Source organism: Peromyscus californicus, unplaced genomic scaffold (assembly GCF_007827085.1).
Source record: "Peromyscus californicus insignis strain IS unplaced genomic scaffold, ASM782708v3 Scaffold_2__1_contigs__length_46816999, whole genome shotgun sequence".
Classification (NCBI taxonomy): domain Eukaryota; kingdom Metazoa; phylum Chordata; class Mammalia; order Rodentia; family Cricetidae; genus Peromyscus; species Peromyscus californicus.
In genome coordinates, this window is record NW_026294540.1 from 1,875,339 (window position 1) to 1,897,459 (window position 22,121).

Sequence of the window (22,121 nt, forward strand, 5' to 3'; positions counted from 1 at the left end):
ACACAGCCCTGGCTTTCTCTAGAGTGCTGGTGGATTTGCACTTTCAGCACCAAGAGTTGAACCCAGAAGCTCGCACTTGCAGCAGGCCAGTGCTCTGTGCCCAAACTATATCCTCAGGCATTTAGCTAATTAGTTTGTTTGTTTGTTTTTAATTTTGCGACAGGGTCTCTCTATGTAGCCTAGGCTGGCTTTGCTTGAACTTGTGATTCTCCCACTCCTTGAGGGCTGGGATGACAGGTGTGTACCACTATACCCAGGAAAATGCATCATTACATTCCCCACTTTTGAAGGGCTGGGTAAGGCCGGGGTCTCCCGCATGCTAAAGGCCCAGCTTCTCTAAACTTGCTCAATTGATGGGCCTTGCCGCTGAGCCCACGATGCTCCATGGTTATTAAAGACACCAGGCTAGTTTCCCTAGGATCCATACATCCCTCTCACCCCTTCCACAGGCCGCAGCTCACCAGCCTGTCTGTCTCTCAGCCCTCTAGTCAAAGGCCACTTCCCCAGGACTGGGGTCTGCAGGAAGGGTCTTTCCATGGTCAGGCAAGGTAAACTTTAGAGAGGGCCTAAGGCCTTTGCTGCAAGGAGGCAGCCTGGCTGTCACGGGTTGGAGCAGCCCACAGGCAGCACATGATTAAAGGAGACACAAGCTGTAGCTACGCTCACTGTCAACTTGACTGGGCTTGGAAAACCACGTGGCAGACGCACCTGTGTGTGGGGGGGGTGGGGTGGGGGGAGGGCCCACTTTCAGAGAGTTTTTACTGAGCAGGGAAGATCCACACTGGATGTGGGCAGCACCACTGCCCAGGCTGGGGTCCTGGGCTGAATAAAAAGGAGACAGCGATGCCGGGCGGTGGTGACGCACGCCTTTAATCCCAGCACTCGGGAGGCAGAGGCAAGTGGATCTTTGTGAGTTCGAGGCCAGCCTGGTCTACAGAGCAAGATCCAGGAAAGGTGCAAAGCTACACAGAGAAACCCTGTCTCAAAAAACCAAAAACCAAAAAAAAAAAAAAAAAAAAAAAAAAAAAGAGACAGCGGACTGAGCACCAGCACCCATCTCTCTGCTTCCTGATGGCAGACACAGTGTGACCAGCTGCCTCATGTGTCCTGCCACCATGACTTTCCTGCCACGATGGGCTGTGCCCTTGAGCAGAGCCTCTGACATGGGCCTGACTGGGCATTATCTCAGACATAAACACCGTATGAGCTTCCCATGACCTAAAACCAGCTTTCAAACCTTTTTTCTTTTTTAGTTAAAATTGTGAAGTCATTCTCGGCCCATGAGCTGTACAAGGCACAGCCAGTGGGTCAGACCTGCATAGTCGCTTGTGACCCCTGTTGAGGTCACTGTGACTGCATCCTGCCTCCTAGTCAGGCTACACCCAGTGCCCGCCCCAGAGCTTCTTCACAGTGCCCCTCACTGGCCAGCATGGACAGCAGCCACGGTACTAACCTGACATCTACTTGACAGACTCAGAAGCCCGTGAAGGCAGCACCGAGCATTACTGAGCACCAAACACTCAGCACCCAGCGCATGAGAAGCGCTCATCAGCTGTACACCAAACAAAAGCTCGAGGAGCAGGTATTCTGATCAGCTCCCATTTACAGACATGGACTCTGAGGTCCAGAGAGGGAAAGACACTTTCTCAAAGTTGCATGCTATAAATATGAGCTAGACCTCGGCTTCACCCAGTGGCAGTAAAAGAAACCATGTTAATTGAGCAACTACTGCCTGCTAAGCCGAGTGCACGCAGGGTCCTACTCCCTTCTGATTGAATGCCAGTGCTTCAATGCCAAGCTGCCACATCCCTGTAGCGGGCTGTGACCTCTACTAAGCAGGATTGTGTCACCTGTGTATACTCACTGTCTACGACATGGGGACACACTGAGAGCTTCAGGGAACACACAGGGAGCAGCGACTGTCCACCCTGCCGTGGGCCTGGAACAGGTCCTTCATCAGCTAGAACTGCAACCCAGACCTGAAAATCAGCTTAAAAAAGATAAACTAATTAGATTTTAAGAAAGAAAAAGGAGCATACAATGCCAGTGTCATGGCAACAGCAGAATCAGCCGGGGGTCTCCATCCACCAGCATCTAGCTCCACAACTCCCCATCCAGCCATTTCCCAACTCGACATGCACAGGTTGGTGCAGAGAGAGGCCAGCTGTGAGGGCCACCAGGGGGACAGTCAAGGGGAAAATGCCTCCAGCTGGGGGAGGCCACTCCTGCTGTACCTTCTCCATCGGCTGTGGACACATCCTTTTGCAGGGCTGCATGAAGTCAACGGTCTCAGAGGTGGGCCATTTATGCCCAGTGTGTGTTGCTCTAAGTGGTTGACCGCGGGTGGGGGTGGTGGGGGGGGTGGGGGTGGTAGTGATTTCTGGCCCAGATCGTGAGCCCCAGGGAGCCCCATTAAGCGGGTCCCAGAGGCATCAGACTCAGGAGACCCCGCTCCTGACTGCTGGCCTGGCCCCTGGTTCCTCCTCACAGCCATCGGGAACCCCACTTGTTGCTGGTGGCCTGGTGGTGGGATTTAAAGGCAGGATAATATTTACACAGCCAAGGCCTCCTGAGGCATCCTAAACACCGTAAAAAGGATTTTCAGGGCTTAATGAGCGTTAGTGAGCCCGACAGGATAATGCGGCACTGGTGGCTTTAATCTGATCTGGCCTCTTTCTGCACAGTGGGCTCTGAGGCCAGGGCGGCTTGGAGCCTGGGCCCAGGCTGTTGCTTTGCGGTGTCTGCCTCTTATCTCGGACCTCTGTGGTGTTATCTGCGCCTGTGTGGCCACAGACTGTCAGCGATCGCTGTTGAAGGCGCCTTCCCACCACATAGGTACCTTGGGGTTCGGGAGTGGGGGAGGGGAAAGGATGCAAAATTTGCTTCAACTTCTCTCCTTCTAAAGGCAGACTAGAACAAGCTCTTTAAAACTATTCATCGTCATCATCATCATCACCATCATCATCACCATCATCATCATCACATCATCACCATCAACATCATCATCATCCTCATCGACAGGATCTGTTGCCCATCCCAGGAGCCATCAGCTGTCAATAGCTCATCAGCTAGGGGTTGGGGCTCATGAGCTACTGGCCTGATTTTGTGCAGGCAACCAGAGCTACTGTGAACTCACGAGTGCAGCTGTCCTGTCCAGAAGATGCTGTTTCCATTCTCTCCTTCTGACCCCTGGCTCTTCCTGAACAATCTTCCCTGTCCCACCTCGACTGTCTCAGAGCCTGGAGCAGGGGGTGGGGGTGGGGGCGGGGTACAAAGACGTTTTCGAGCAAATATGTGTCCGCAGTTTGGGTAGCCCACAGATGGTTTGGAATGCATGCAGCTCAATCATGAGTGGAGCTTTCTCAAATGCCAACACCAGGAGCCACAGCCCCGGAGAGCTGTCACCACGGGCAGTCCTCGGCCCTGGAGTTTGTACTAGAACCATTTCTAAGGGGAACAGTGGGGTCTAAAAGCTTCGGGGTGACTTTCACTTAGCATTCAGAGCTGGTCTTTCTCACCATAACGTAGGATTCCTTCCTGTTAGTGGCCACAGGAAGGTTCCCAGCTGGGGCTGCTGGGAGCAGCCTCTTCTGTGGGATGTGTTTAGGTCTCTGCAGAGACACAGTGTGAAGTTTTGTCATGCTGCGGCAGCATTTTTCCTAAGGTGGTTCTGGCATTTCCCATCCCACCAGTGTCGAGATTCCCAGTGGCTCCATCTCATCCTCAGCCTTGGGTGTTTTCTGATTCCTAGTCATGTGGGTGTGTGTTAGTGGACTACAGATAGACAGATCTGTGGCTTCTTCTGTTGTTTTTAATACATGAGAAGTCTTAGTCATGTGGGTGTGTGCTAGTGGCCTACAGATAGATCTGTGGCTTCTTCTGTTGTTATTAATACACAGGCAGTTCTTCCCCATTGCATAAGATGTGTAAACCAGAGTATTCATTTCACAGCTGGAAACACTTGGATGTGGTGAGGGAGACGGTGCAACAGTGTGTTGAAGGAAAACTTACGGATGGTCCAGAATATCAGCATCCTGACAAGGGACCACATACTCTCTCTGAGAACAGCCATCAACTGAGGATCCGTTCTGTGGCAAGTACTGAGGAACTCTTTCCTATTTATTGTTTAGGTAATCTGTTTGTCTATCCAGCCATCCACCCACTTATCCACCCATCAATCCATCCATTCATCCGTTCAACCATCCATGCATCCATCCACCCATCTACCCATCCATCCATTCACCCATCATCCATTCAATCATCCACCCACCCACCCATCCACCCATCCATTCATCCACCCATCGTCCATCCAATCATCCATCCATCCATCCACCCATCTACCCATCCATCCATCCACCCATCTACCATCCCTCCATCCACCGATCATCCATCCAATCATCCATCCATCCATCCATCCATCCATCCATCCATCCATCCATCTATCCATCCACCCATCCAATCATCCATCCAGTCATCCATTCATCCATCCATCCATCCACTCAACTATCCCTGTATCTGCCCCTCCACTACTCTATTCCTCCCTCCTTCTCTGCAGTCAATAGACTGTCACCCAGCTCCCCCTTCACCCAACTCTGTAGAGACAGAAATGGATAATAAATGCTCCTGGACTGACGAGTACCCCATCTTTAATGAAAGCTTATTTCATCCTCCTGCTTTGGACTTGATCCGTCTCATGCTGAGCCTGAAGTGTCCTTTTTTCTTCTTTCCCAGTCTTGATTATTACAGCAGAAACAAGGGGTTCTAGTGACATTTCATTTCTAAACACTGACATGTCTTCCTTGGGTGAGTTCTGATGAGTTCTCCAGATAGGTCAGATACTCCATCTATCCCTACCTGGTAGGCTGAGGAGCACCCCAAAAGAAGGAGGACTTTTCTGACATTGCTTACTCACAGGCCCTTGGGGCCCCAATTGAAGCAGCTTTGAAGTCTAAGGCACAGAGACTGTCACATAAAGGACCTTATATGCTGTGTTGTTCAGAACTTTCTGCATACTAACCATGGCGGCACTAGTTGACTAAACTTCCCCAGTAGAGAGAGGGGTCATTAACTCTTAGACTCTAGGCTGGGGTGGAGCTCCGTGCAGAGTGCTTACTTGGCACGCACCGAGGCCTTTTCCTCATCCCAAATCCTTCCATGCTTCCTCAGGATCTTCATTGCTATTGTGACCCTCACTCTGGTCTCTGTGCATGACCCTGGAAATGTCCTGACTCTCCTCCCCTCACTCCTCACCCCACATCTTCTAGCAACAACTCTGAGTCACAAGACAGACTCTCAATTGCAGAGCCCTCAGCCACCCAGGCCATTCCTTCTGGAAGCGTCTTCCTCACCCACATGCTACCACCTACCTTGGCCTAAAAAATACTTGTTTTTACAATTTTACCATAGCTGTCACTTCCTGCATGCCGCCGTCTTCCCCAGCTGGGTCAGGTGACCTTTTCAAGCACCTGTAGCTTCATTAACATCCCCAGCTCACCATTGATCTCTCCCTAACACATGCCTCTTCTCTCTTTTCTGAAGATGTTTAGCTCAAAGATGGCCATGGGAGCAAGCCTCAGTGAAATGTTGAGTGGTTGAGGGACAAGATGAGTGAGTCCAGAGGCAGGCACAGCCACTTGGTCCCCTCCAGGCTGGAATCTCTGCAACTTGAGACTTCTAGGAAACATCTGGTTTCTTTCCATGCTCTCCCAATTCTTGGCCAGTACTTGGGGACCTGATACTGCAGTGGGCTGAGGAGAGAGGGTGTCTATATTCTCTACTAGAGAGAGTGCATTCCCCCAGGGTCATGATTTCTACACAAGGCATTATGGGTCAAAAACCCACTTACCTCCACACCTCCACTACAGCCCTACTGTGATCCTGTGCTGTACGGAAACTGAGGCTCAAAATTTGGAATGAGTTTTCCTTGTGTTAAGCTGGATGTCTGTCCAGGGTTAGGCTGGAAACAAAATCCAAGATGGATGTTTGGAATCAGAGGGGATTTTGTTGAAGGAGTCAGTGCCTAAGAAATCACCAAGGACAGAAGAAGCAGGACCAGGATCCTGAAACAATTTCACACAGAACTCAGGCACCTGAACAGACACCTCCAGAATCATGGCAGATGCAGGAAGATACTCTATGTCTGACTCACTGCCTCATGTTCCCCAGGAACTGGGATGATAAAGTGAGTCCTTGTTACAGCGGTCATAGTGAGTGAGTTCATACTGTTTTTCCTGACAGCAATGGTCAGATACCCCATAGCTTCCCCAAACTCCCTTCTGTGCCTTTCACTGTCTGGAGGAATGTTACATCCAGAACTCTAGCTGCAAGAGAGTCCAGGAAGGCCATGGCTGGCTCTTCAGCCTCTCCAAGATAGAGAATGGAATGGAGTGAGGTGCACAGAGAGGGCCCAGCACAAACAGGAGACCCAGCACTATGTCTAGATCCTGTACCTTCTGGCCAGGGGGCTTTGAGAAATGACCTAAACGTTGTCCTTTAGCGTTGCCCTGATTTGGCAGCTCGTGGGATGCATGAAGGGATAAATTGGATGATACCAAAGTCACCGAGAATGCAAGGCCTAACATAGCTTAACTGTGAGCTGCAAGGCAATAATTATTAGTGCTCGAGGGGAGATTATCTCACTCTCCCATCCCACCAATAATGACCACAGCAAAACAGTAAAAGCAACAGTAACAATGCCACACAAGGTGTTTCTGTGTTATGTTTGGAGCAAGCAATCCTGGACAGAGGCTAAGGACAGAGGGAAGGGCTGTTAGTATTGCTTCTGTCCCTCTTCTGGGGACCACAGAAGAGGATGGTGAGGAAGGAGCACAGGGCCTCCAGCCAGTGTGGGAGGAAACAGAATCACCTATTTCTGTAAGGAAGTAACTGGGTTAGTGGGAGAGGGGAAAAGTCAGACTCAGGGGTTCCCCAGTGGTCCTCCAATACTGTCTTTCTTGAGCTGTGTGTTCATGGAAGAGTCATCTCTCTCCTGGAATCTCGTGCAGGTAGCTTTCTACTGTTGTGATAAAACATCCGAGATGTCAACTTATAAAGAGGGAGGGCACCGGGGGCTCTCAGTGACTGCTGCTCAGGGCCAGGGGGAGGCACCATGCCAGGGCAGTATCTTGTGGCAAAACAAGTCATGTGTCTCAGGGTGGCCAGGACACAAGGAGACGGGATAGAAGGGGACTGGGTCCTAATATCCCTTTCAAGGACACATCCACAATGACCTTAGGTACTACCTCTTAAAGGTCCCACTACTTCTAACAACATGACAGACTGACCACTAAGCCTTCCCAGGCCTTTGGGGTTGGGAGGGGCATGCATGGCAGACTACAGGAGGCCTCTGCTAGATGGGGACAGTCACTTCTCACCTGTTAGGCCTCTGTGAAGACACAAAGCCAGGTCACACAGTGAATGTTCAGTGCCCTGCTTCTGTCCACGAGCCATACCTCCCCTGCCCCGAACTCAACGGAACTCGTGAGTTTAGACCCAGAGAAAAGGTTGGGGGTGAAGGGGTGGGATAAATTTGTAGGTACTGAGACAGGTTTTTGTTGTGGGATATTAGTACACAGTGTGAAAATGTGTTGTTGTGATTGATGTAGTAAAAAGCTGAATGGCCAATAGCTAGGCAGGAGAGACAGGCAGAACTTCTGGGAAAAAGAGAGGAACTCAGGATGGTTCCAGGCACACGAATTATGCCAGTGAGATGACAACAAGATGTGGAGGGAGTCGGATATGAGGCAAAAAGCCACATGGCAAAAATGCAGATTAATGGAAGCAGGTTGATTTAAGTTATAAGAGCTAGTGGGACAAGCCTAAGCTAAGTCTGAGCTTTCACAATTAACAATAAGTCTCTGCATCGTTATTTGTGAGCTGGCAGCCCAAAGAAAAATCTGACTACAGATGTTCCCTTTGGGAACCTGTGTCTCCATGATGCAGCCAGAACCAACAGCTACCTGGTGCCTTTTGTGAGTTAGCGGTCTTTCCGCTGTCAGCATTCGTATGTGAGGGTGGGGGTGGAGGGTCTCACTGGACAGGAAGGGCTGCAGGGAAAACCTTTGTGAACAGTTACTTAAGTAAAACAGTGACTTCTGGTAGGCCACAAGTACCTCACCGGTGGGGGGGGGGTGAAACCAGTGAAGCCGAAGGAAGTCATCACTGAGGGAAAGTGGCTGGCCTGGGTTAGGAGAGCGCCCCAGCATCCCTGCCAAGCTAACCTGCACTGTGGCTCTGCTTCCTTGGCTGACTTTATAGGGAGCCAACCTCAGCATCTCAGGCCTGCTTCCAGAAGAACTGGCAACTGGACCACAACAGGGCACTGGGATAGGAGTCTAGAAAGAGCAGTGGGCACAGCCAAGGCCCGAGCCGCCCACCTGGCAGCCGGACCCAGACTTGGCTGGCCGTGCCATGTTGCCCAGTGTCTGGCAGATAGACAAATTTTCACAAAGCAGATTCCCTCTGCATGCCTGGGTCCCTCCCGTCCAACTGTTCAGGCATCTGCTTCTCTTGAAATGTATTTATTACATCAAGAGGGGTGATAATGGCCTGGGGCTGGGGCAGTAACAGCCCCTCCTCCCAGCATGCCTCCTGGGACTACACAGGGCAAAAATGTGCAGTGCACACCCTAGAGTCAGAGGTCAGCAGTGTGAGGGAACCAAAGAAAAGCAAGGTGGTTGGAGACTGGAGCCAGAGTTGGCTTGTGCCTTGGATGACCTTGCATGGGTTTCTGGGGGCTCTAGGAGCCCCAGTTCCTCCTTTGTGTAATGGGGGTGCACCTGCAGGCCCTCTAAGGTAATTTCTTCTATTGTTGAGAGTTCAAGGGTGTGGAACTCGCAGTCACCAGCACACCAGCTGACCCATCACACATGCATTCGTTCATCTGTCGTACTGTCCAGTTAACATGCTCCTTTCTAAGAGGACTGGGGGTGCAGCAGCTTTGCTTGGAAGTGAAGGAGGAAGAGGGTGGAGAGCATGTTCCTTCCCTCCTCTCTTGTAGCTTGCCTACGTCGTAATTGTGAAGAGAAAGTAAGAACTCTTGGGTCCGTCTCATGCACCTTGCAAACCGTGTCTTCTCCAACGGCCCAACAACCCACAACACATAGCTTGCTGTCTCTGTGGCAATAGCAAAAGGACACTGTGTCTCAGAGAGGCAAAGTGTCTGTCCACCATCACACGGCAAGTACAGCCCCTCCACTGGGACAGAGGTTCCAGCTGCCGCTGAACCCCTGAGTTCCTGTCTCCATGTCTTTGAGCTTTGGGAGGCTGCTGCCTGGATCCCATTTGGTTTCTACGATCTTCCTGATGGGCAGCTGATTCAGAAATTGAGGCGGGGGGTGGGGTGGGGGGAGGTCGGGGGGACTTCCCCAAGATCATAAAGCAAGCTGGCTTCACTGTCTACAAATACAAACACAAGTCCAAAACTACCCACATAAGCCTCTGCCCATATAAGCCCCAGCCATCTTCCCATTCCGTCTCTCAGTTGGTGGTACCCAGGTGTATTCTAAGGGATCTATTTGGGCCTTGCTCTCTGAAGTTGACATCATCTTACAATGGCCACTGTGTATTGGAATCGTGGTGTTTTTCACTCCCTGGGCATCACTGCAGTACCTGCTATGTTGGAAGGCATTTCCTGAGGACCTGCTACACTTTGACTCTGTCCCAGTGAGGAAGGAGTCCCAGGAGATGGACTTCAGGTACACAGGGTAGGGTCCCGTCAGCATGTTTTGCTCCTGCCTGTGCTGAAGTCCTTGGAGTTGCAGAGGGGACTCTGTTCAGGGTGGGTTGGGAATAGCTGCAGCTGTCCTCTGGGGTCTGAGAAAAGAGCCTATTGACACATATGGAACTCTGTGTCTTCAGACCCCGCTCCCAGGCCTCTGAGCCCCGCAGAGCTCACTGGGGCTATGTGGAGAGTGACTCTAATGAACGCAGTAAGACTGTGGAACAGTCAGAGGAATGACTTTTGCCTGCACAGCCATCGTGACTCCAGAGACAGAGCTGTGACTTTAGCAGAAGGTAAAAAGGGCTGTGGTCTAACCGTGGGACCCCACCCCCCACCCCCGCCAAGCTGGGATCAAAGCAGCCACAAGGGAACTGATGGCCTTGCTGGACCAGGCCAGGGAAACAGTCACCTCCCTTGCTAGGACTTGGGAGTCAGGACAAGTAAATTGGAGTCAGGTGTCTTGACAGTTAGAGCCAGTGTCGGTGACTCCTTGGCAAATGGGGAGAGCAGGCATCTCCAGGAAGGGGGAGCCTGGGCTCCCCAGCAGCAGCTCTTCATCTTAGCCGGCATGACTCAGAGTGAGAGAATCAGGGGTGGGAGGGGCTGGCAGGCTGAGCACAGGGCACTCTCCCTTCTAGATGGAGGAGGGAGGCCAGACGGGGTCAACCACAAACACCTCCAGAGGCTTGTTGCTAGCAACAACATGCATGTGCCAAAGTGCCTTTCTCCTGGGATGGTGTGCTCAAAACCTTCCCATCAGACAGACAGATGACAGATCAACACACACACACACACACACACACACACACACACACACACACACACACAGAGAGAGAGAGAGAGAGAGAGAGAGAGAGAGAGAGAGAGAGAGAGAGAGAGAGAGAGAGAGAGATACATATAGAATACATACACAGAATCATGGATACAGAACATACACACACACAGAGTCATGCATACAAAACACAGACACAGACACACACACACAGGTGCACACACACAGGTACACACACACACATACACACACACACACACACACACACACACACACACACACACACACACACACACACAGTGACTTTTCCCCAAAGCAGCAGTTAGAGTAAGGAATTTCCAGGTAAAAAGTTCCTGGCAGAGCTTCACACCTCTTCTCACAAAGCTGTTTGGGGGATCCAGGTTGTGTTACATGGAGCCAAGGGAGGACAAGACCTGTCCTGGGCTATAATTGGAGACCCTGGGTTCCATGATGCTGAGCCCTTTTTGCAGGGCTTATTAGAGCATTTAACATGATGCTTTGAACTCCCAGACAGTACACTGGGAGGAAGGTGTGCTTGAAGGCTGCTCAAGATCATGTCTGAGGGCCCAGGGCTGTCATTCTTACCCAGACTCAATGTCTTTAGAATACTGAAGAAAATGCACTGGTTGGCAAGGTAAGGGATGTAAGGAAATGGAACACGGCATCCACTCATCTACCCAACCAACCAGCTACCTATCCATCCACCCTCCCAACTAACTAGCTACCTATCCATCTACCAATCCAACTAACCAGCTACCCACTCATCCATCAACCCAGCTAATTAGCTACCTATCTATCCACAAATACAACTAAACAGCTATATACCCACCCATTGTTCCAATTAGCTAACTACCCATCCTCCACCCACCCAACTAACCAGCTATCTACCCATCCACCCACCCATCTATTCACCTATGCATCCATCCATTTATCCACCCATCCAGCCAGCTATCCAGCCAGCCAGCCAGCCAGCTATCTATTCATCCATGCATGCATCCATCCACCTACCCACCCATCCACCCATTTATTCATCTAAGCACTCATCCATTTATCCATTCACCCAGCTTTTCATCCATGCATGCATCCATCCATGCACCCATCCATCCATTCATCCACCCATCTAACCATCCATCCACCTATCCACTCATCCATCTATCTACCTACCCACCCATGCAGTACACCCATCTATCCATCTATCCACTTATCCATCCACCCACCACCCCATCCATTCACCCAACTTCCAAACCCTTACTGGACACCTGCCATAGGCCAGGTGCTGTATGTATGGGAAGAGGAAAGATAAGCAGGTGTGAGGTAGGTGCACCTGACCTTTGAACTCTCAGGACTGACGGAAAAGGGGGAAGGAGCAGCTGTCCTTTACCTGACTGCCTATAGCTAATGGAGGAGCTGGGACCAGAAGGTTTGGGGATGAATTCTTCTGACCTGCTATGAGGAGGATGGTCCTCACTTTTAGGCCCATCACTAATGCTTAGGAACTTCAGGCCCTTTATCTGTAAAACAAGCTCATAACCCAAAGCACAGACCCAAGGGGTGAGACTAGGACCTTACACGTCAGTTTTGTGTATGGTTTGCATGTAGTTAGCACGCCATTTGCATACACTACCTTTGGCCTTGGCATCTGTCTCCATGCTCTACTGAGAGCAGGAACTCAAGTGTTCTGGTTCCTTGGAGTTCTCTGCGTGCCAGGCAGGGGAAAGGCATGGATGGAGTCCCTGCTTAGCCTCTGATGAAGACCCACAAGGGGAGAATGGGCTCAGTCGCCCTCTGGGATTCCATTGAGAGACTACAGAAAGTGAAGGTGCCATGTGGTGTCAGTCTTGGCATGGAGCAGCTGCTCGGGTGTGGGGGTTTGTGTTTTCCTGCCTTGCTGTGCCCTGGCACCCAGCCTGGGCTGCTATAGTCAGCGGTAGATCACCAGAGCAGGTCACTGTTGTCTTCTCCTTGGGCCAGGAAGCTTCAAGACCCATCTGACCCCCAGAAGCAGCTGCCAGGAATGGGCCACCCTGCTGATGCAGCCGTCTCTGTAGACAGTTAGGAAGAGCCTTCTAGAATAAGCTGACTCAGCCAAGGCCACTGTGCCATGATGCAGTGCAGAAATCACAAACCCACCGTTTTCTCTCTCTCAGAGAAGTCAAAAGCAAAGTGCAGCCTTGATGCTGCCACACACTATCAGCCCATATACGTGAGCAGGTCCAGGCCACTCTGTGGTATCAGCTGGTCAGTTCCGGTTCCTAGCCCTGGACTTCTAAGGAGCCTGAAGACCTGCACAGTCAACTCTGGCTGCTGAACTGGAGGCCATGCTGAGGACCAGAGCATGGCTGGTGTGTCTTAGCTGTTGCTTATCAACCTGTCCAGTGGACATTCAACAGGACCCATGGAAGCTGCTGTAGGGAAGTTGAGCTGGGGCTCCAGAGTCAACCCACATGGGTCTTCAGGCCAGCTAGCTGAATCACAGTGCTTTGCTCCTCCTTCTTCTGAGCCTCTGGTTTTTGTTTGTTTGGTTTTGGTTTTTTATCTGTAAGATGAACAGGGTGCCAGCCCTTGTTCACTGGAGATCTTGGCTACTGCTAAGTGTATAAAAAGGAAGCTGGCCCTAGAGGATGGCTCAGGGTAGACATGCAGCCAATGCTCCCTGAGACGGGCGGCATCTTCATCACTGATCAACAGCCTCTTACCTGCTGACCAGGTGAACCAGTGCCGCCCACTCCCTCCATCCAGCACAGCAAACATGCCAGTGGCCTCCAGTATCCTTCACCTAGTTAAGGGACCGATCTGCCCAACGCCAACAACAGTGCTTCTTCTCCAACCTGTTCATTCCATAGCAGCAGGGTCAGATTCCTGAATTAAACTTTAGGGACACTCATGGCTTAGGGGCATCTAAGAAAAAAAGGGCAGACAGGAAGCTGGGAAAATACAAGTACATCACACCACACATGAAAATGCCAAATTCTGTGTCCTTGGAGACCATCCTTGACCAAAGGGAAGAAGCACCAGTTGGAGAGTTAACAGAACAGAGTTCAAGAAGTTGTGTACTCTTCAGAAAGAAAATCCATATCTGAGTTTGCTTTTTATTGTTATGATAAAACACCATGACCAAAAGCAACTTGGGGATGAAAAGGTATATTTTACTTTATAGCTAATTTCACATCATGAAGGGAATTCAGGGCTGGAACTCAAGGCAGGAATCTGGAGGCAGGAGCTGATGCAGAGGCCATGGTGGAGTGCTGCTTACTGGCTTGCTCCCCATGGCTTGCTCAGCCTTCTTTCTTATACACTCTAAGACCACCTGCCCAGGAGTGGCACCACCCAAAATGGGCTGGGTCCTCCCATATCAATAATCAATCAAGAAAATGGTCCACAGGCTTGCCTACAGGATAATATGATCGATCTGAATATTTTCTAAGCTGAGATTTCCTCTTCTCAGTTGACTCTAGTTTGTGTCAAATTGACAAAACACTAGCCAACCATTGACCCATTGTCAGTTGACACATGAGCACATCATTATTAAACCATAAACCTTCCTTCTTTATTTGTCCCCCAAGATGCCATGCTAATATTAGAACAATAATAATTATAGAACAATATAAAACATAGCATAGCTTTAAAAATCCCAGTCTTTAAAAATGTCAACACTTTAAAAGTCCATGTTCTCTTTTAAAAAATCCAATGTAAAAGTTCAAAGTCTCTCAACTGTGGAATACTTTAAAATAAAAAAAAAAGTTACGTACTTTCTTACTCAAGGAGGAGAGAACCAGGGCACAGGTATAATCAAATTAAAACAAAGCTATAATTCAACAGTGTAAAAAGTTCAGTGCCTAATGTCTGGGAATCATTCTGGGTGCCAAGGAGCTTGGGCAGAATAAGTCCTCTGGTTCTGCCAACCTGGAGTACACAAAAGGTCTCTACTCCACAGGGGCTGCTATCCTTGGTGGTCATCTCACAGTCCTAGGATCCCCAGTACGGTAGGGTCTCCACAGGCTGCACCTTTACCAATGGTCTCCTAGCATCTCCTCAGGGACAATCTCCCTACCACAAGGTGCCAAACCCCAGTCATTCTCCATGACCCCTTCATGCCTTCAAAACCAATAACACCTAAGAGACTCTTAGACATTACCAAGTTTGGGGGCCAGCCATGGCCCCCGGTGGACACAGCTTCTGTGTACTGCCCCTGAGGACACACACTGAGAATTTTGCCTCAATGATGCTGGTCTCTTCTTAATCACAGCTGGTTCTTCAGCCCCAGTGAACCAGCATCCATTGTCCCAGCAAAGACTTCACTTTAATGGTTCCAGTTTCTTGCTAATCACATCCGCTGAGCGGATGCCACAGATTCTAATTCAAAATATCACATAAAGGGCCCTGAGAGAGTCTTTGCTTCCTTCTGAAACTTCAAGCCATGCCTCAGCCAGCGGGGTGTCAACAGGGGCGACCCACCTGTGGGAGAGAATGAAAGGGATGGGGGAGACACGAAAGGACGACAGCAAGACAGTGTGTTCTGATCAAGCTGCAAATTTTATTCTCCTCAGCAAGGCTTATATAGCATGGGAGGGGAGGGGGCAGGAAGGAGGGAAGGGGTGCATGACGTGCCGTACATGCAGGTGAAGGGGGGCGTGCAGGTGAAGGACTGTGTGCAAGTCGTGAGGCTGCTAGGTGGTAAGGTCACTGGTCAGGGCCCATTGTTCTGTTGCTATGCTACCTGTTCTTTATCTTTTGGGGCATCTGGTTTAGGGCAGGGGCTTATTCTCTGGCCTAGCTAGTACTTTTCCATGGTCCATGTTTGGTCCCTGACAAAGCCAGGTCTCCATCCTCTGCGCTGCCCTGAGCATTATTCTCTAGGTTCCCACAACAGCTCATTAAGCTCTAAACTAAATGGCTTTTCTAGCCCCAAGTTCCAAAGTCCTTTCACAATCCTCCCCCAAACACAGTCAGGTCTGTCACAGCAATAGTCTACCCTCTGGTACCAATTTCTGTTCTAGACAGGGTTGTTACTGTTGTAATGAAACACCATGACCAAAAGCAACCTGGGGAGGAAAGAGTTTATTTCAGCTTACACATCCATATCACAGTCCGCTAGAGAAGGAATTCAGGGCAGGAACTCAAGGCAGGAACGGAAGCAGAGGCCATGAAGGAACACTACTTACTGGCTTGTTCCCCCTGGCTTGCTCAGTTGGCTTTCTATCCTAGTCTGGGGATGGTACCACCTACTGTGGGCAGGACCCTCACATATCAATTATCAATAAAGAAAACGCCCTTGCTGAAAGTCAACAGACTTGCTGATGGAGGCATTTTCTGAATCAAGGTTAACTCTTATTAGATGACTCTAGCTAGTGTCAGGCTGATAAAGAGAGAGAGAGAGAGAGAGAGAGAGAGAGAGAGAGAGAGAGAGAGAGAGAGGAAGGAAGGAAGGAAGGAAGGAAGGAAGGAAGGAAGGAAGGAAGGAGGAAGGAAGGAAAGAAAGAAAGAAAGAAAGAAAGAAAGAAAGAAAGAAAGAAAGAAAGAAAGAAAGAAAGAAAGAAAGAAAGGAAACCATAATAGCTCCAAACCCACCCTGCATTAGCCGCATCAGGGAGACCCTGTGTACTCCAGCTTTCCTCGAGGGTTGGGGAGAGGGGGAACATGGTTCAGCCATGGGCCTCCAGGGCTGGAGGGAGCAGAAAGGGTTCCTGCTTCTCACAGAGGCATTGGCAGTGAGATTCTAGCCACAGGCATCCCTGCTACAGCACCTGGGGATGCTGAGCTGCCTGTCATCACCGCAGACGCCAAATGTTCCACACACTAGGAATTCCACCATGGACTCGGCAGAGACAGCATATGAGCCAGGAACCTAGCTCTTCTGGGGGAGCACAGTGGGGTGTGTGGCAGCAGGCAGGAGGACTTCGGATAGGATGGAAACCATCAGCAGGACCAGACATAGATGTGCGGCTGGCAAACTCTGCTCGGGAAGAGGGGAAAGTGTCTGCTTCGGATGAGGACAGCCAGAGTGTACCCACAAATGGTGGCCTCTAGGAAAGGGGTCGTGGGACCAGGACACAGTCAGAGGTAGAAACCGGAGGGGCTTTCCTTCCTCCCTTCCCTCTTTCTCCACGTCTTTCTGTTCCCTCCCTCCCTTCCCTCTTCCTTTGACATCTAAAGCATGTGACAACGGTTGATTGAGAAACAAACTAATTTAAAATGAGCAAATAGTTTCGCCCGTGAAACAAACTGCTTGAACACAGGACTCCTCACACCACCACCGCCACCACCACCACCACCACAGGCAGCACCTGGATGAGGTCTCTGCTCTGACTTCTGACCCCTAGTGATCAGGCTGTGATAGGATCTGCTCCAGATTGCCTACAGTGAGCTGGCTTGCTCAAAACCACAAAGACAAGAATGGTCCAGCCCAGCTCCACCCAGCCGAGGGGCGCGGATACAGGGATACAGGTGAGCCGGGAGCCACCTGATAAAGCACACAGAGTTGCTGTCACCATTTTTAATTGATTTCTGACAGTGAGCTCGGTCTCCCACCTCAGATCTGTGCCAGCACACTGGCCTCCGCCTTCTGCAGGAAGCCGATGCCTCGAGAGCCAGTTTCCAAAGGGGTGGGGGGCAGTGTGGGGGGGGACGACTCACGATTCTTTTTTGCATTTGTGCTGATTTGCATATTAATAGTTTGCATATTAACCAGCGACTTCAGAGGGTGGGCGGGCTAATGAATGCAGCCATCTCTTCAATTTTAACTCAATTTGCCTCCCCATACCCCAACGACTCGGGGGCCGGGGTGGGGGGGGAGGGGAGGGGTGTGGAAAGCCCGCTGAAGTGATCCTGCAGCCCCAGTGTGGGCTGCTCTGCCATTAATCCAATTAATTAGCCCAGCGGATGCGGCCGCCTGGGCGAGGGGCCTTTGTTCGGTGCTGGGGGCTAATGACAGCCCCCAGCTAATAATGAGAAGAGCTAAGGAGGGTTTGACCCTCAGCCAGGGTCCTGGGTGGAGTTTGGAGTGGGAAGGTGGCTGGCAGTTGGGGCAGCTGCTTCCCTAGTCCCTCCCTTACAGCCTTCCCCAGTCAGTCCCATCCTGACTGCCCTCACGGCTGAGTATGGCATGTCTTCCAGTGGGCCCCTCCATGATTATTCCCACCGTTTCCCTGCTCTGTGCTGGGGGAGGCCAAGCTGTGCAGAGAGAGCCTTGAACCCCAGCTCCCAGGGAAGCCAATGACGGCATCTGCAAGAGATGGGGGACAGAGAATGAACCCCTGACTCTATGCTAGGACCCTTGCTGGGTCCCTCTATAGCCCTGCTGCATATCTCTGCCACACTGCCCTCCCCAACAGCATTCTACAGGAGACCCTGGCTTCAAATGCCAGGCCTGGGGACCTAGCAGATCCATCCTCCTACTACTCCCAGACAACTTTCCATATTCTGGGTACTTTAGATTTGCAGGAGGGTGGAACAGAAGGACTACCCTGTGTTTATAAACTACTCCATCCAAGGCCTGGTCTATTAGACCAGGAATCTAATGTGTTGAGGGCCGTGATGGGGGCAGATAGGTAGCTAGACAGTCAGATAAAGTGTCCCTTAAACCAATCCCCCTGAAATGACAGCCTGTGGCACGCTTTGGAAATCCATGATGCTCAGGGTTGCAACAGAGCCCTGGGGATCCCTGCAGGAAGATGCATGCCCAGCCATGTGCAGGTGCTAGGCTGTACCCTCACAGCGCGTGGCCCAGGTTGCGTTCTGGAGAAAGAGGCGTCTGAGAGGTTACCATGTCAACCTGGAGAATGGCCTCCAGATTGAATCCCTGTCTCTGGGGAGTGTCAGGGAGGAGGGAGGATCAGACCCCTCGAGAAGAGACAGGGCTGTAGGTCGAAACACTAAGCAAGCCCCCGAGTGGCCTTTGGGACAAGGGAGGCGGCCGCAGAGCCTGCAACCCCAGTTTTCTCCTCAGTAAAATGGTAAGAAATACTCTCACTGTGACCACTGTGGGGAAAATAACATCGGCAAGCACAAGCACGTGGTCAGACCCCTGTGTGGCACCTGCCAGTCTCTCGACAAGAGGGGTGAGGGCAGCGATACACGTGACCTTGTAAGCTTTTAGTTAGAAAAGATTCCCAACACAAGGGTGTGTGCTATGGACAGCGTGGGGGCTCTCCAGGCAGTGGGCTCCCGGCAGCCATGTGGAGTCAGGAGGTTTTTTTTATTTTCAAAAAACTATAGAAATTATCTTCTTTGAGCAAACTCCAAAGTTCTCATTTTTCTTCAACCCAACCTCTACGCAGAAAATTTAAATATATCAAGTAGATCTTTAAATGAGGGCCCTGTGTTGTTGAGGGCTAGGGAAAGAAAGGTACCCATGCTCAGTCCTCCCCCGCTCACAGTCCTCCTGCCTCCCATGGCCTTTCAGGCATCTCCAATTATGGAATTTAAGGACAGCACACAATGAGTCAGTTCGACATTACTTTATAAGTGCATCATACAGTGACGACTTGACTTTTAGAAGGTTCCTGCCACTCTCCCCACCTCTACCCATAGTCCATCCTACAGATAAAGGGGGGCTCCTGGACATGTTCCCACAGGGACGGAGAAGAGAAAAAAGCAGGATTTAACCCTGAAAGTTAAAAAAAAAAAGGCTTGCCAGAGCAGAGTAGAGAAGGAAGAGAGGGACATGGTATAGGTGACTTCCCACCATGGTAAGGCCACACTGTGGTGAGATGTTATTTGGGAGCTAGTGAACGGACACAGAAACACTGTAAGTTTCTTGGAACTCTTTTGTGAGTCTGTACTTTATTTCAAAGTAAAATAACATTTAAATAAGCACAAAGATATGACATACATGTGTTTGTGCTTATAAAGCTCATAAAAAGGGCTATGCCTAATTAAAAAAGAAAAATCCAAAATGTCCCCAAGTCGGAAACATTTGAGCTCTAACATCAAAGTCACATGTGATCCACGAGTCCAACCTGATCTCATGTGACACAGGCTTACTAAAAAAATATTGTATAAAGTGACTTTCAGGCCATGGGAACACGGTGTGGATGAGGCGTCACTGAATTCTGTGCTCACCCCGGGGTTCCTCCCACAAGACACCTCACTGTGGATGTGCAAATGTTCAAAAATCGGAAGCCACTGATGTCCGATACCCACAACCTGGCTGCAGCCCCAGGGCCTCACCCTTTCCTTCTCCATCCTGTTTATCTCCTTTACACTGTGAAGGGCAGTCTGTGGCACCCGGTCAACAGCTCTAACTGCACGGGTCGTAGAGATGGCCGGGTCAGTCAGGTGCTTAATGGGAAGGCAGTGTGAGGAACTGAGCTCCCTTCCCAGCACCCAAAGAAAAGGTTCAGCCTGGTGACACCAGGCCTTGTGATCCCAGCTTAGAGACCACAGCCAGGTGGACCCCAGGGCTCACAGGCCTGTCTGCCTAGCCAGTGAATGAACTCCAGCTTCAGTGAAAGACCTTGTCTCAGAAAGTGAAGCATTATATAGGAAGTCAGCTGGCATGGACCCCTGGCCTCCTCATGTGACACACATATGAATGTACACCTGTGCCAACATGTACACTCATACAGGAACATGTACACACACACACACACACACACACACACACACACACACACACACACACACACACACACAATTTAAATACAGGATCACATGAGACCACAGAGTGCCACACCCCGTCCCTGTGTTTGCCCTGAGCTCTCTTGTCCTGGTACTCAGGAGGGCGGAAGCCAAGCCAGGTGGGGTTGCTCTGCTGTCCCTACCCTGCCTGCCATTGTCAAGGCCCCTTAGCTCAGATCTCTCTTCCGGGAATACACTACAAAAGTCCCCAGACTGTGGGAGGGGTGCAGTCCACTTACAAATTACCTCAGCGGAGGGGGACGGCCTCGGCAGCATGTAACACCGCTGTGGTGTGACAGGGCCCAAATATGCATTTCGCTCTGAGGCGCAGGCTCAAGGAACTTGCTGGAAATATTAAATTAAGCAGTGTAACAGCTGAGAATAATTGGGTTTTCTGCCCTGTTGCCTGTGATTTTGCGTGGTGTTTGAGGCGGCTGGGTGGGTCTGTTTGACTCGGCCTGGGAGAGGCTCCTAGGAGCTCTTGGAGGTGGGAGATTGGGTGTGGTCCAGGCCCTGCAGAGGACGGACTGGCCCTGGGAACCCCGGCACCAGTTCAAAATAACTTCAGACTCTATGCTTTGAGTCCCTCATGACCGCTGTATCATGGATGGGGGAACCAAGTCCTTAGTTGGTGGTGGATCTGGGTCTTCCTTGGCAGCCACTAAAAGATACTTTCCCTAGTTCCCCAACTGTGGCACTGTTAGGAGGTGTGGCCCTGTTGGAGGAAGTGTGTCACTGTGGGGGCGGGCTTTGAGGTTTCCTATGTTCGAGCTATGCCCAGTGACACAGTTGCCCGTGGATCAAGATGTAGAACTTTTCAGCTCCTTCTCCAGCACCGTGTCTGCCTGTGTGCCGCCACATCCAGCCATGACAAGAATGGACTAAACCTCTGAAACTGTAAGCCAATCCCAATTAAATATTTTCCTTTATAGGAATTGCCATGGTCATGGTGTCTCTTCATAGCAATAGAAACCCTAACGAAGGCAGATTAAAACCATTTGAAAAATGAAGAGGGCCTGTCCCCGTGGATCAAGTGCTTGCTACACCACAGGGAGGGCTTTTCTTGAAGGAAGTCTGAAAAGCAGCTTTGCTCACCTACTGTCCATCCACAGATCCACTTATCAACCACTGCATCCCACCACATACTCATTCACATGCAATCTGTCCATCCACAGACCCACCTGTCAACCACTGCATTCTACCATGTATTCATCCATGTACAATCTGTCCATCCATGACTGGCCCACAGTTCATTTCACAGAATCTCATGTCCCAAAGATAAATGTCAGGAGCAAAAAAAAGTATCCAAAGAAAGGAGAACTGATCGCTCAGCAGTTTCTCCATCCAGAGAGAATGAGGGCTTAGATATAGGATAGGAATGGTGGAGGAGAGATACAGGCTATGCTAACGAATCAACCACGGGGCTATCTGTCCTTTTTGGGAATGTGCAGAGATCTCCTGTGTCATGGGTACCATCTCTTTTAACTCCTTCCGCGGTCATGGTGGCTGATAGGTGCCTTTAGTGATGAAGTGAGATGAGAAAGCTGCTGGGTCAGGCCAGTGAGCAACAAAGTTACAAAGCTACCTCAGTGGGATACTTCTGGAGGAGACGTAGGATATGACCTGAAGACCAAGGCAGAGCAGGAGGCAGACACATTATGAAGTAACAACACCAAGGCTGTTCACTTTGTTCTAGTCACTAATCAGACATCTAAAAGCCCCATGGTAGAGATGGTGTAAGCCAGACACAGTGATTCACACTGGTTATCCCAGCACTTGGGGAGCTGAGGCAAGAGGATCCAGAGATTAGTCCAGCCTCGGCTACAGTGTGAAAATCTGGAGACTGTGGGGGTGGCCCAGCAGAAATGGCCTTCACGTCCTTGAAAACCCAGGCGATCCCTATCCTTCCTGGCAGAAATGACCTCCACAGCAAAGCCAGTGGGAACCTAGTAAGCTGGGAGCACAGTGCTCAACTCACCACCTTCGAAG